This window comes from Varroa jacobsoni, unplaced genomic scaffold (genome assembly GCF_002532875.2).
Source record: "Varroa jacobsoni isolate VJ856 unplaced genomic scaffold, vjacob_1.0 scaffold_528, whole genome shotgun sequence".
NCBI classification, from domain to species: Eukaryota; Metazoa; Arthropoda; class Arachnida; order Mesostigmata; family Varroidae; genus Varroa; species Varroa jacobsoni.
The window spans coordinates 10,589-23,489 of record NW_019213430.1 but is presented as its reverse complement, the minus strand read 5'-3'; the positions used below and the strand labels follow the sequence as shown (position 1 = coordinate 23,489).

The 12,901-nt window shown below is 45.0% G+C and overlaps 1 protein-coding gene across 2 annotated transcripts in view; it reads left to right on the top strand.

The window, feature by feature from the left end:
• Window positions 1–7,716: 7,716 nt before the first annotated feature.
• The window catches only part of LOC111261179 (protein rhomboid), a 15,767-nt gene continuing 10,582 nt past the window's right edge, over window positions 7,717–12,901 (top strand). Inside the window, exon 1 of one of the 2 annotated variants that reach the window (XM_022834473.2) lies at window positions 7,717–8,347. The gene's annotated coding sequence lies outside the window, so the exon portion shown is untranslated. Of the gene's footprint in view, window positions 8,348–9,489; window positions 10,418–12,901 lie in introns of those variants that run through there. The other variant, XM_022834474.2, reaches the window with a different exon arrangement.

Below are 12,901 nucleotides of genomic sequence, written 5' to 3'. Positions count from 1 at the left end.
TATATAGCACATAGCGTATAAAAGCAAGCATTGCCATTATGCTGTGAATAGCATATTGCAATTATAGATTATACCATGTGGCAAGGTAGATAAGCAAGTATAGCGGAGACAACGCGGCACAGGGGGTCCGAGACTAAGTAGTCGGTGGGTATTGTTCTCTGCCCTACAATGGCCACTTTGCATGGGGGCTACAGTATTGTGTTTCTGTAGACGAAAAAAAAAGTAGGTCTGGTAATAGCAATAGCTATTTTGGGGGGAACAAAGACACAGCGTTGTTACCAGCTGCCCGCTGCCTTTTTTGAGCTCTGCGTTCGGGCTGAGAGCCAGACACGACAAGGTTATTACCAATATTAGCGGCTTACAATATAATAGTCGACGGTTAGAATAAGGAATAGAGTAAATAAACAAGTTTTATAGAAGAAATCGATGAAACGACCATCAGGATAGAAAAGTAACGGCCCAAGTTACCTGATCGTTGTGTAACATGCGTCAATATTACACAGCTGCTGCTTGTGTTAGCAATGCGGGAAAACGATTTAAGTGAAAATCGTAAGGAAAGAGGAACTGTAAAGGCCGTATCGTATAGGCTGGAAGGTTAGTAAGTAACCGCCAAGGCTTGCTTCTATGGAACTAAGACTAATTTGTAACTGGGGAGAAATTAAACTAGAAAGTAGCCTGCTAATGTCACTACGTAAACTGCTACTTAACCCGAAATAGAACTCGAAGTTATCTATCCCGGGTAACGAACCTTCCTGTTTAACCTTGTATCGGACCAATAGCCATGAAGTGTTTGTCAGCTTGGTGTTATAACGTAAGGAGACATTTGGCAAAAGTCTGAAACGCTGTCCATTGTTACTATCTTGAGGGAAAAAATTCACCTGGTAGTGCTTCATTTAAACGTCGACAATAAGTTGAATGTTTGTTATCTGTATAAGAACGGAGAGGCAGGATAACAACTTTATCATTCATTTGTCCCTCTAAATCAAAGTTCAAGTCCATCGAACGTAACTACTACGATGACTACTTTTATGGCACCAGAAAGACTCTAAATGCGCCTATCCAGTAACGATCGTCGTAGGGTCCAATATCCTGCAGAGAACGAACTGCCGTTGTCATAATCATTTCCGATACGATGGGGTTTTGTGATACATCTACGTGACGTGTGCTTGCGTTCGAAAGTTAGTCTAAGTCGTCATAGATAACAAGTATAAACGTGTCAGGACGCAGCATAGGTTTATAACATTTTTTTTTGTTCATTATTGTTATTGCCATTTTCGTTATCAGCGTAATTACGTATTATATTGGTATACAAATATGAGCGACCCAGATAAAGATATATCTCATCACAACAAACAGAGCTCACCCCATCGTAGCTTCGATTTCTCTGCAACGCATTGCCATCTACGCGAGCGTGCTTCTCTGTATCGTTATCACAAGCTTTCTAATGGCCTATTTCAATCATCATCGCTTATCAGCGGAGTAACAGCCTTTGAATAGTTCAGACAGATGTACTTGTTACCGGTTTCAAGAGAAAGCTTAAACAAGCAGAAGCAACTTTCAGGCTGCTGATTCAGTCGATACGTTCTATTTATAGCGATTGTCTTTCCCTGTAAAACAATGTCATTGTTGCGTCTACTATAGTTCTTTCTGTCGAGATCGGGACTGTGGCAGTGCTATGCCTCCTCCGCAACGATGGACGGGCATATCGCCGAACCAGAAACTGATAGAGCCTTCTGTGCTCACTGTGAGCTGTATGTCTGACTGCGGTAGCTGATATTCCTTGCAAGCCCAAAGGCTGGATCAGGTCATGAGCCGGATCACGATCAGATACTCTGATCCAAGGAAACAGCCGAGGTGACAGCTCCGAGTGTTCAGTTCCTCAGGCGCACACTTCCCTTTTGGAAATGAGCAGACGCGTCACTGTTATTTTTCTTTCTCGCAGCGCACCATCTCCGTATATTAGAAAAACTATACACACACAAGCAGGACGACGGCAGTTAGAACGAAGAGCGCAAGCGCCGAAGGTATAGTAGAGCTTGAAGCAAAAGTTTGCAGGTTAGGTTTGAGGTTCGGAGCTTCAATTTCGAAGCACAGAGTTCGAACTGAACGCAGCCAACCCCGCGGAGTGCCAATGGCACGGTATTGGCCATAACGCACTGTAGCAGCGCTGACTAAAGGAGATCATCTCCCCATCGCCGTCACTGCTGAAGCAACGGCCGTGGCCTTCCTGTATTGCAGGAAATCCTGTTTGAAACTTCGAGAGAGCGAAACTTTTGCTGGGATCGTGCCAGCTACGGAGCTTGAACCAGCGCTGAACCAAATTTAGCCTCGGCGGGGTCACCGGCGGAGAGGGGTTTGTCTCTATTACATTATATATCGGTTAGAGACTGCCTGAAATACAAGTCTGCCTCAGACGAGAACGTTAGCTAACATAGGGCTTGTGATGAAAGCTGTTTCAATGGTTTTGAAGAGTGACGTTGCAACGAGCATACGATGTGGCGGCAGTTGCGAAGCTTCAAACGATGATGTTGCTCGGAGTCGTTGCATTCGTTGCAAGCTAAATCGAGGGGTCAAACAACAAACTACTAGAAGGGCAAATGGCGGCACATAATTCGAATTATTAATACATGCCTATGTAAGCAAATAAAGACAATATATACTTATAAAATACGCTGTATTGATCTGCCAAATACGTTTATATGCTATTATAGAGTTTATTTAGATAAATAATTGTTTTATTTGTTGAACGTCCACATTTCCGGTCTGGTCAGGATCGTTACCCCAATAAATACAACTAGCTTCGTCTTCACAACTATATGAACTTATACAAGGTATAATCAACCGTTTGTACCATTAGGTCGCACATAACTGAATATGGGATAAACCTGAATTTAAGTCGAGACATATTATACTGGGAAATAAATACAATAGCTGATGATGGCAGGTATCGGATATTCTGTATAAGTGTATTCATATTACATTTTGTTCTTTATTTTCGCTATTTTTACCATCAATTCCAATTTCTATAGCTTGCTCTTCACTGAATCGTAGGTTGTGGTGGCCTAATACACAGTATCATACCCAATTAGAACGGATGTAGGAACGGAAACGGATGGAGGAAAATTTTGATTGGCTTCGATTAAAGTCGCTCTTCGATTGCATCGCTGTGGGCGTGCAGGCCATGTTAAAACCTTCTGTTATTTGAAAGGCTATTTCCTATAAGGTAATTTTGTGTTAGTATTTATGTCGATTTCATTAGGCATAGGAAGCCCACCAATGACGACGTTTTCTCCCATTTCGGTAATCGGTTGACATTGAAAGAGCCATAGGCAAATAGATCTACATTCCCATACAATGTCTTTAAAGCATTTTTCGTGTAGCAGCGCATATTCTATCCAACATCGGATGAACGATGGTCAATTAACTTCCTATTCTTATCTGTTTCATATTTCCAATGAAGCGGTTATTTACAGTTTAATATTGCCTACATATTGCAAATACGCCTGCGGTACTTGAGTTCGCCATACCTTTGTACGATCTCATCTTCCCATGGCTGTACCGCGGTGAAACTTTAGGCACGTTTCAGGCACAGGTAAAGGCGCAGAAATACAGGGAGCTGGTGGTGAGGGCAATCGACAAAGAAAGACTTCGCGAGTTTTTCTTTGCCGACTACTCAGCCCTACGGCTTCGCCCGATCTTTTCAAAGTGCCGCGTTCCGGGAACTCAAAAACAAGGATATGCACAGCAGAAGAATCAATCCTACGCTGACGGCCGCAGGAAACGCGATACGAAAGGGGATCGCAGTGTTCTGTGCCTGTGAACGTGCGGATTGTGATATTCATTTATATGATTCTTCACGACGCCCCTGCTGCAGAGTTTCTAGGAATCTGGGCTTTCAGTAGTACCACAGTTGTGTGTTTCTTTGCTCGAGCCAATTTCTTGTTACATGTATAGATACCATAAAGTTAGAGAGAGAGATAGAGTGAGAGAGACAGAGAGAGAGAGAGAGCTATGGGTATCGAGGGAACAGGGATGGACCTACAACGCGAATACGCGTTAGAGGACACGGTGGTGTCTTACAGTTTATTTCGTTCCTAGAGACTTTTCGAGGTTCTGAAGGGTATTATTGAGCATAGCCAAAATGGCTCATTATTCCAAAGAGTAGATTTCCCTGCGCAAGGTGGAAAGCATTCAAGAATATACAGCAGGTGTAGTTGCGTAAAAGTTGTTAAAGAGCTAGAAATTAACGGTCATTTTAAAGACCATTATTTCTTCGATTACTGGCTACATTTTTGTGTTCTGACAGCTAAAGGTTGATACTTCTTGGTCTTTCAGATCTTGGGGCTTGTTATACAGAATTTAAGTGCTATACTATGACTAGATGAAGGCCTTCCGAACGGTGAAATTAACCTATTCATTTCGTGTGCTTCCATTTATCCCCCTTCGTGTGCTTTCGACCGCTGATTATCTAATAAGAGATAATCGTTTCCTATTAACAAATATACATAAAAAAGGTCATTGTAATTCAAAGGTTTTGATAGGTTGAGGAGTAGGTGAACTACGTATGTATCTTCCTTAGCAGTGGCTTTTTAAGCCGATCGCCCTATCGGTTTGCCCCCTACTAGACATTGATCCTTCAGTGGGAATTAACGTTCAAGTGATTCTTCTGTAAAGACGAGAGCCACCTCCGCCTCCGCTCGACTAACTTCAGGGGTTGCCCTATGGCGGCGTGGTGTACAGGTGTAACCAATATTCAGATCCTGCATCTTCTGCTTTTGTCTGTTAACAAGCGGTACCAAGCCTCAGTTCTGAGGAAGCGATTTTAGTCTTGCTGGTTGTGTATTGAGGGTGGACTCGAGGTGCTGCCTAACTGAAAGCTGCGTTACCGCTGCTGCTGTTACAGCCGAGCTTGTTGAAGCCTTGCGGGTCTCAAGAGTCTTCATCCTGTTCCAGGAAGTGTGAGGTTAATCCCGAGCTAGAATATGATGAGCTGAGAAATCTTGCCGACCCATTTGCTGTTGTAGTTTTTCTTGCTGATGTTGTTGGCGGTGTTCACCCTTGGCGTTCCCTTCAGCTTCACTAAGCGATTCTAACCATCACGATCCAGCGAAGAAAGAAGAGACTCAACCACTTTAGCTCATCGCAGGGCACCGAACAAAAGGATGCGCTAATAAGCTGTAAATGTGCGGAGGCTGTAGGCATTCAAACAGGGAAACGTCCGGAGGTTGAAATTCGGTTGCCCGACGCCCTAATAGGGACGAGGACCTTCGACGAGGACACTCTCTGCATTTTATTTTTGTTACGCGGAACAACAACAACAACAACCACCCATATTCTTGCTGGTCATACATAAACACTTTATCTCTTGCTTTATATCTCTTTACAGAAACGCTCGATTGATACGCGAAGTGAGTGTAGGCGTACGCGAAAACGGAAAATTGAGTTAAGTCGTTGACAGCGCCTAGGGCAATTCGACCCGTCGGATTGCTCCAGCCATAAACGAAGGCCGCCGAAGCTGTGGACTCGGCGGGAGGTAGCGACGGTAAACCTGCGATGTAAGTGCGAGGGGTGCCGAAAATTATCAGAACGGCAAAGGGCAGGGAAGCTGCGAACGCACACAAAAAGTTGTGACAACCCCGCAAACGATCTGCCGTCCTCGTCAATCCGCTAGACATCCATCTCATTCTTTAGCTGAAAAGGGGAGGGGGGCATCGCGCTCTTCGACTGTCATCCACGAGATAATTGATCTCATTCCAAAAGCAACGATCTCGTAGAGGTAGTAGCTCACCTCTTCGAGTAAAATGTGAAACCTAGTGAAACTGTCTCGCCCAGACACAAACCAGTACAGGTCAGCTTGTGTCCCAATGTACACCTATTTTATTGTAGTAAAGTGACGTCTCTAAATATACCCGTCTAGAAATATTATTTTTCTAAGCTTTTTTGAAGGATGTAAATATATGAAAATCGACATTTGTCTGCATACGTAACTCGCTTTGAGAACGATTTATCTATGCTCTCCGTACTGCTCGCAGGAACCGTATAAAATGACCTGTTTGCTATCAAGAAATTTAATACCCAACATTACCTTTAACCGGTGACAACTAACACGAACGGTCGCTGTCAGCCCTCCAGCGGTCTATGGCTTTGTCACCCAGACAGAACCGATCATCTGGAGACTGAAATGAATGGACCGCTATAGAGAGAGAGAGATATAGAGAGAAATAAACAGCAAAGCCTAGACTAGATACTGTGAAGTAACTAACCTTTTTCACTCTTGCCAATGTATCGCTGCGGACAGCCGGCTGTTGCTCGTATTGAAAGCAGACCAGCTGAATCTGGAAGCTCCCATCCCGTGCACCGAATGGCTACTACCCATCAGGGCGACCAAACAGTTTTACCTAGTTTAGTTACTTTGGTATATATTAAATGGTTCGCTTACGAAAAAATGCATTCGAAACGAAAGGAAGACGTCGTTGAGTGCAAAGTGGATTTGTACAGTGTGACCAAAATAACCCTTGGTCATAGTGGGGCCCAGCTTGTGAAAACTATATATATATTTTTTTATGGCATTGCTTTGTGAAAGTGATCTAGATAAGGTTTTGAAGCATCCGTGAAAGTTAAGCAGTAATCCGGTATGGCTCTGGACAACGTAGGGTATCAGAAAGTTTAGGTGATTATTAATATACAAAACGAATAGATATATAAGAGCATGTTGTCATATGGGCTGTCATTGTTCCAAATATTCATCGCTTTCTGAATTCCTATAATGGCCAACTTTGGAGATGTAAGGAAATGCTTAAAGTTCAGCGTCCGAAACAATGCTTGGCCTCCAACACGAAGCCTGTTTTAAGTCTAGGATTAGTAAGCGTATAGGTTATCAATATTCAATGCCAAGAGGATACCGTTTCAGCTTTGCGAACAATGTCCAGCTTTTCATAGTAGTGGCCATCAATTTCGTGCAGACTGGAATCTTTCGTAACGTATTTTCTTACATTGCTTTACAGAAGAGTGTCTCATAGATGGACGATTGTCGAAAGCCGTTGTGCCATGCGCGTTAGCCTGTATGACCATCGAACAGCGGTATGAAACTGAGCCGCTGATTACCGTTCAAGGTTGAAGGAGCATGCAACCCTGTGGCTCTGATCGAGGCTCCAATTAGCCAACGCCGCTTGACCAACCAAATGTCTTTGGCCACTCGACCCTCGGTGGACCAGCAACAACAGCAGCATCTGTCGAGTTCTTGGTACAGCCAGCTGGGCAAGACTTAGGGCTTTTCGAATCCACTGATCAGCCCGGCAATTGGTAGTGCGTGTGCGCTTATTCATCGCCAGAGCCATATATATGTATATATGTAAATATATGTACATCAGACGCTTCTCATGCACATGTGCGTTAGTGTCTATATCTGTGTGTGTTTGGAGGCACGCGCCAGTTCCAAGGCACATTTGGCAGTACCAAGTGCAGTCTTGGCTCCACATGATCAAGACCAGGTATAGCTCGACACGTTGAAAACCCCTCGACCTCCTGTTGGTTTCGTCGCTTCATCTTATCTTGCTGCCTATGAAACTGTCAGGAGCGTAGTATTCCACCCAGATTTCGTGGGTAGAGTAAGTATTTTTTGTGCTACGGGACCCAAGATACAGATCCCCCCCCCCCCCCGCCCAGCCAGCGTCCGACTAGGGTTCAGCCACGGCTCGGCTGCGGGTCCCGTCAAATCAGGAGGATTGTGAATTGTGTCTTGTTCGACACCGTTCAAGGCATCTGCTTAGGATCTGTCAGTCCAGGATCTACTAGGTGCAGTAGCGGCAGCAGTGGAGGCGGCAGCTCCTTCGATTTATCGGATTCGCCTCGTCGCTTGGTTGGTTGTTGGGTCTTGGCTCGTTCGCGTGTCTGACGCGTGCCACCGGGCGATCTTTGTACGGCCGCTTTGTTGAACCGGCTTGTTCGCGCGGGCTGTGCTGGTTGCCGGTGATTCAACCACCAATCGGATTGCGTAGTGCTCCGGCAGTACCCTCTCCTCTGGCGAGCACCGAAGCTGGGAGGCGGAGCCAGAGGATAGACCAGGCCCCGAACGATCGGGATTTTTTCAGAGTAGATTTGACGACGAACGGGGAAACTAGGCCCAGCCGCCAAATGGATTAGAGTGTGAAAGCATCGTGAGTGAGTCAATCAGTCATTGTGAGTGGTGTGTAGAGGAATATTCTGAGGAGGAAGTGTGTTGATTGACTACGAAACGATACAAGAAGTTCAGCGTGGTGCTATGCGTAGCCTGGCGACGAGAACAAAATAACGCAAAAAGTGCGAGAAACCTGTGTGAACGATACATCAATATATCGGATATCTCTCGGTAAGAATTAGGAAAGACAAGGTAACAGTAAGTGGTTCACACTGTTACGTTGTCGCACGCAATTTCAATGATATTAACTATTTATAAATCTTAATGAATCATAAAGTTTACGAAAGTACACTCTGAACCATACTTAATACTTCAGATATTTTCTTCGACCTTTCGATAGTATAAAGCTTAACGGAAAAGCAATGACAAACTCCACGATTACACAGCTTCTAGGTGCAAAATGCTGAGCTATGTGAAAATGTTACCTCCAGATCTGCTTTTGTATGCTACCCTATCTACTGGTCTAATATAGAATGCATACGATAACTTTAGGAAGATTTCCGTGAAGAAAACGACGTTTATCAGAGCGGTCATCAGACGTGACAGATCATCACAGTGCTGATTATGTTCAGCCTCCTGTTCGCGTTGTACCCCTCTGTGGTCTACCTTGCTGGTCAGATTGTCGCTTGAGATTCTATTTGTAAGCGCGTCTTCCGAAATTTTCAAAAGCCATGCGTTTCACGGAACTCTTTGACATTGATGTAAACAGCTTGAAAAGAAGGGCTTGACGACAGAATACAATAACAATTGAATTACTATGACAGGGGCAGACAGTCGAGCGAGTGTTTAACCAGAGCCAAATAGGCTTTCGCCATCACCAAATATGAAGACGCTTTGTAGTAGTTGCAAGAAAAAAATTCGTTGTCCCTTTATCTACTTTTTCCGACCGTTGTGAACGGTAGTCGAATTGCCGAGTTGTTTTCTGCGTTGCTACCCGTTTATCCGATCGGGAATCCATCTGCTCTTGCCCCTCCCCGCCCCGTTTATCTTCATCTCTCTCTCTCTCTCTCTCTCTCTCGCTCTCTGTGTCTTCATTTGCCCTGTTTAACATCGGTGTTGCCTTCTCCCCGTGTAAAACAAAAATCTCCTCATTCTTCATACTTTCTACTACCGCTACCGATACGACTCTTACCATCCCTTGCTGACTCTTGGTTGTTATCATAACGATGATCCTTATGATGATGACGGCGCGTTGCGCATTTCAATGTTACTATCTCAATTTTACTCCTACACAAATGACAGTCACTGTTATTATTACTACCAATAGCACGGTTGTATTCCCCTTTTTCTATATCCACTTCACAGCCTGTGTGCGTGTCAGTTGTGCTTTACGTGGACGCCTCGATTCAACTGGCGTCAACGACGACGACGACGACAAACATAGTAACAACAGCAGCGACACCGCCGCCAGCAGCTATAACAATGCTCGCCATTTGCCAATGATCATTTGATTTTAGTCACCACTGCCGCCCGGTTGGTGTGTCGCTCATCATAGTGCAGATTTTGCCTGGCAAGCGGGCAAACTTTTAGCCATCGTGGCCGGCGCCTTATAGTCCGTTCCGACACGAAACCGCAAGTCAAACAATATTGTACGCGCTATTGAATTTCGGTGGTTGACGCCGTTGCTATCGGTATTGCCGCTGTTCGCAACAGTCGCGTAAAGCGGCATCAAGCGACTTAAGCTTCATACGATATGCTATCCGCCATACCTACCGTGGTGGGGGCCAGTGCGACAGAATGCGCGTATCGTGCTACGTAGTAATAACAGTGGCGGCCGCGGCGGCGGCGGCGGCGGCGGCTGTTATAGTGATATTGCGGAGAGGTTTATTGCTTCTTGTCGTTTTCGTTCATCTTCATCACTTTTCTTTCGGAACAAAGTATCGCCTGTTGTCTCGATGGCACTATGGAGCTTGTTTTCGTTTCGATCATCCATTCTACTGTGTGGACAGTGTAACCCCGGCCAGTTTTTCATTGGTTCATGATGTTCGTTCGGTGTGGAGTAGAAGAAACGGCGTCTTCGCGCGAGGAGTAACAACATCAACTGTTTGGATAACAACGTCAGCGAACAACAGACGCCAGGCGTCATTTAGAACCTGGCGCATTACACCCCCCTTCCCCCGTGAACAAAGCGAAGAGATGTCGACGTGCGCGCGTCCGGAGCCGTAACGACGATGCAGGGAACAAGGAGAAGGTTACGCTGGTCCAAAGCCGCCGAGTCAGTGGAATCCGTTTAGCAATCGGGTACATCTTGTGTGACACCGCTCCGTTCGCTCTAGGCACAATCGATAGCTACAACAAGTTACTCGCTTTTGATGAAAAGTTACAGCGCTACCAGGTCGTTACAATGGGACACACGGTGGGAAAACTGACCACCAAGTTGCTATGTTATTGATAAAATTATTGCTGATGTTGACAGGACCAGTACTGGTTTGTTTGTGGTTGAATCCTATTTTTCCGCCATTGTAGCCGCCTTTCCTTTTCCCGGTCTTGCCGATGTAGTTGGACTTCCATAAAATAATCAATTCGATTCGAAAAGCGACGGCGGCACGCGTCATTGTGGCTCTACTGGTCGAAGCCACCGATCCCCGCCGATTTGACGGCCTGGCCTTCATCAAAGACTACTACTTTTATTAGGTGGTCTTCTTGCTTTTTTTATTGTTTGATTTTCTCCAACACAGCCCTTTTGTCCGTTTGTCAGCGCCCCTGCGCGAATGAGCTGTCCGTCCTGGCATTAACACGCTGCGAGCTATCAGCAACAATAAGCGAAATGGCAATCTTTCCCGTTGTAGCCTACGTAGGAAGTAGCTCTTGGCTTCTATGTCGAGAGTAGCCGGCCACGCCATCTACCGCTCCTATTTCGTCGATGTTACACCGTGACGTGGCTTGTCACGTTGGTAGCACACAGCGCTTGGACCGCAGCCGGCTGCTGGTAGCATTAAAAAGTGCTCTAGTACGTAGTAAATTCATCGTTCTACTATTAGAAACTATTTTTTTTCGCCTGCTAGCCAACGTCATCACTTGCTTGGCTGATCTTGCTCGACCACGTCCCCTCTAGTGAGTCTTTGGCGGCAGGTTGACGTCGGCTGCCGTCCGGGCGAACAACATTATCTATATTGTTTCCGAAGCAATGGTGGCTGTTGTCAATAGATAAAATAGGATAATGAGATAATATCGGGAACGCAGGCAACAACGACGGCGATAACGAAGAGGAAGACATCAATGTAAATTGCGTGGGTGTCGGTGCCGCGCGAGGTGGAGGCAAATACAGGGGCGGAAACATTCATGAGAGGCATAGCAGCAAAATAGCACGACAATAAGATAAAATTAATTTGAATTTATCTATAATACAAAGCCATCACACGGATCGCTTTGGTGCTGTAATTATTTGGGTTTTTTTTCTTCCTTTTTTATTTTGATTCATTCAGCGTTGACTACTAAGATCCGCAGCTGAGGCATAAAAGTAAGTGATTTATTTTTTGTGTGTCAGTGTATGTTTGCGCTCGAAACGAATATAACTGCTACTGCCATATAACGGTAGCAGAGTATTCTATCATAGGTATATGGTCAGGCGAAACGTTCTACTGCCTTTCGTTATTTTTTAGACTGTTTATTATTAATAAGACAATTGGTGGCGCACTTTTTTTCGTAACTAATGGCCGTCAGTGTATTTTGACTGGTGCTGTGTTCGTGGAGGCGAAGGTAGAAACGAAAAGCAAAATATATATATGTGATGGTATATTAGGGCAGACGCGAGATCTCAAATCAATGTACAAAAGCTCTCGTCCATGACTCACTTACCGCCAGCTTATTTGTCTGTTACGCAGATATATATCGTAGTCGCCAATGCTGATTAGCTTCGGTTATCACAAGTCCTGTGGCCAGGCGGTGTCAGTTCTTTCCTTAGACGGGTCAGAGAAACTGAATGGATAAATATCCTATGGAACAATTCTAGTTACTACATCCAGCACCATTGGACCTGATTTTCATGACATTGTACTAAATCGCCAGCAGGGATAGCAACAACATATATATGTTACTGTCGTAACTTAACGAAGGTATGCGGTGCGTAAACTCTCTACAATTATCACTACCACAATCGTATTTATCGTAGCTAGTAGTATTTTTGTGTGTCCGCGCAGCGGTGTTGAAGTGGTTTGAGATGGAGGTGAGCCCGGGGGGTGAGACGGGATCGGGGGAGAAGTGGGTGAAACACGACTTCACAATCGTTCTCACACCTGCGCTAAGCGTAGACGTATGTTCGACGACAGAGCAACTTCATTACAACGGGAGAGTTCACTGAGTTGTTGACTTTCTTCTGGTGGCAATACGCTCTGGCGGGCTGGGGGCTACTCTTAAGCCACGAAGCAGCAGAAGTGTCTTGATTTCGTTGATAAATATCAGCCTTCCAGACTCTCCAATTCAATGAATTATCTTCTTATCAACAAGCCGACGACTAGTTTGTTCACTCGTCCGCTAACCCGAGGGGCATGGAAACGTTACAGAATCAAATATTCGCTATAAGTACACATTGTTTTCCAGTAAAGGTACAAGCAGTGGAAAAGGCATAAGAAATCTGCATATACTGAGCTGCTCCATAGGCAGGTTAAGCGGCAACAATGACGAGGTGACATTATCTACAATGAGAGCTGATCTATAGCGGATTGCTTAACTTATTTACTGGATCCTAGTTCGAACAATGAAATCTCTACGTTTTCTAGTTAAAAT